General features: G+C 34.0%; 1 long non-coding RNA gene across 1 annotated transcript; it reads right to left on the minus strand.

Moving 5' to 3' along the window:
• Positions 1-524: 524 nt before the first annotated feature.
• On the minus strand, positions 525-2,188 carry LOC138908190 (uncharacterized). The gene is made up of 3 exons (XR_011415098.1): positions 1,878-2,188; positions 1,270-1,796; positions 525-805 (listed from the first exon to the last, which is right to left on the minus strand). It is a non-coding gene; the product is annotated as an uncharacterized lncRNA (long non-coding RNA).
• Between the last annotated feature and the right edge of the window lie 870 nt (positions 2,189-3,058).

Below are 3,058 nucleotides of genomic sequence, written 5' to 3' on the forward strand. Positions count from 1 at the left end.
ATCGTTTACTTAAAAGTCAAATCTCAGTTAATTCTTCCAACTTAAAGCTTCCGAAATTAGAATTTTCTTTCCAAATCAATCATGAACTTCCCAAAATTAAATTCCGACCACACGTACAAGTCATAATACCTGAAGTGAAACTACTCAAGGTCTCAAACCGCCGAACGACGTGCTAGAACTCAAAACGACCGGCCAGGTCGTTACACTCTCTACCGCAGCTACATGCGGCATGAAAACTGAACCATCACCTAATCAGTGCTATTTCAGCATCAGATCAAAATCCCACTAGATGTTCAAGGAATTACGAACCTACTATGTGGGATTTTGAATATATTCAGTCCATACACAATAATTATGCGGTAAAATAATTTGTTTAGCACATATTCATGTTATTGAATAATCTGCATAACTAATTCGTTGTAACATCATTCAAACGATTATGTACGTTAATATTCGAGCTGATCATCAATTGTAAATGTGTTGCATAGGGAGAGAAGTATATGGAGTGTTTTAACAAATTGAAGGAGGAAATGAAGAAGATTATTATGGCTGAGGGATTAGAAGAATTAGAGAAGTTGGAGCTGATTGATAATTTACAAAGACTTGGAGTTAGTTACCACTTTAAGCATGAAATCATCCAAATTTTGAGCAGCATAAACCAGCACACTCCAGCCACAAGAGAAGTATATGAAGCGTTCTATGGCCGTGACTTTTCATTGCCTTGCATGTCTTCTTTTGTTGCTCAATTTTGTAGTTTTCAGGTACCATTTTGTATAACTTTTCTCCACTTTATGTCCAAGCATTCCTACACGTAAAATAAACTCTATTAACCTCAATTGTCGCACAAATTAGCATCCAAATAACAAGCAAATAGGGTAAATAACATCAAAATATATGGAATTATAACACGACGTCAACAAGTCTCCTGAATTGGCCAAAATGATGTTGTTTTCTGATGAAGAGAAGAGAAAAGAAGAGAAAAGAGGAAAAAGATTGAAGGAAAAAAAAGAGCGTTCTCTAATAAATTTTCATAACTTTAGGGATTGTTTGTGGGCGGATATTGTGAATACTCGAGGGTCGTGGGCAGATATTGATGCATTCTCCCGTAGAAATGATACTAGGTAGTCACTCTAAAGGTCTGGTATTTAGGAATTAGCCAATGTGTCATGAATTTTAATTTTTCCGTTCAACGGAATTGTCCTAAATTTATTATTTTTCGTACAAAATTTCAGGAGAAAATAAACAATGACTAATCCCTAAATAGCATACCTAAAAATGGTTGTTCGTGTATTTCTCCCTTTCTTTTTCCATTGCTTGTGAGGATCATACAGTAAGAGGACAAAAAAAAACGACTTGAAAATAATAATATTTTAAAGATATTTATTAAACTCCTAAAAGGAGAACATTTCAAAGTCATATTTGTGACATTGATTTTACTCATTATTTTTGTGTTTGTGTTGAAGAATACAATAAAAAAATTGACATTGGAATTGTAGGCTTGTCCAGGTTTCCAGCCAACAGGAATGACATGGGGAGCAGTAAGTTTCTTATTTAACTCAGTTGTGAGCCTAAGAGAATATGGAGCAGGCTGTGTTGAAGGGTTAATATTAGTACTCCATGTTGCCCCTAATACATGATTCATAGTTATCGACTGCGTAGATCTTGCTGGCACAAGCTCCACTAAATTAATATCACCATCTCCACTTTCAAACTCTACATTTACTGATAAGAAATTAGCATTAGATCCCGGATCCACTTTGAATGTTACATTTGTGTTCTTGTATAGTCACGGTACCCTACAATAACAAATACAACTGCTTTTAATAAATATTCTTTGTGCTGTCGGTATATATATCTCTATTCAGAAAAGTATGTACCTTTGGTAAGAGATTGAAATATTTCCCATATTACGTAACGCGTCAGCTTGTCCAGGCTTGGCCATTGCTCCCATGGCAGTTCCACTTCGATCAAAATGAATAGCACCTGAACACCCAGGGCATTCATCTGTAATGGTTACAGTCACTGGTTTGCTGAGCAAGGGCCAAGATTACATTTCACCTATAATTTCAAGGTATAAGTCATTCACAAAGTCTTAGACATTAGAGCAATTTATCGAAGGATTTCACTAATATATACTGACAGTGCAAATTAATTTTTACACTATTAGTTAGTGCATTTTAATATGTTATAACGTGTTACTAGAAGTGACGAAAAACTAAATTATGGGCAAGAATTAATATGGACCTGGTAGCAAGCTCCGCAGCCTAAGCCTTTCGTGTGTAGAGGAGGATTTCCAGCAGATACAAAGGAATTATAAGGGGTTTGTGATACAGCATTTGTATATCCACAAGCTCCTCCATCTTGCATTACAAAAATGAAAATTAATTGTGTGGTCCAATTAATAACAAATCTCATAAAAACAATTAAAAAGATCGAGTTTAATTATCCTGACTGTGTGTCGAAATCAACCTCTAATATATATAAATTAAATTAACGAAAACAAATGTTGTATGCATTAATAAAAAAGTTTTATTCAGAGTATAACATCATTAATTACCACTTCCTGCTCCATTTGGAGCGCCATAATATGTTGTTACAGCTGGTTGAAAACCAGCTAAAGATGCATGAGTGTTTTAACATGTGCACAAGTGCAGTGTTTAAACAAACATAGAGCTATAAAAGTGAAAATGAGAGGGAGATTAAAAGCCATAATATGCTTGGTTTACTAGATAGAACAAGAGTTTATTGTACTTAATCATTTTTTCTAATTGCTTGGAGAAACTCTATGGTATGGGTGCTCTTTTTATAGTGGAGAAAACATAATGCTTACCAAATATTAAGGAATATTTGATATCTAAAAGATATTAATGATCCTCCATGTTATACTGTAGTTTTACTTACCATGATGGCAATATATTAAAACTAATTAGCAAAGAAGTATATATAAGTCTTGATAGATATATAGTAAGTTAGAGCTGACCATTGACTAAATTATCTTACACAAAGAAGATCTTGCTAATTTACCAAAATCATCCCTAGGTTCATTAAGAGATGATAA

Source organism: Nicotiana tomentosiformis, chromosome 1 (genome assembly GCF_000390325.3).
Source record: "Nicotiana tomentosiformis chromosome 1, ASM39032v3, whole genome shotgun sequence".
Classification (NCBI taxonomy): Eukaryota; Viridiplantae; Streptophyta; class Magnoliopsida; order Solanales; family Solanaceae; genus Nicotiana; species Nicotiana tomentosiformis.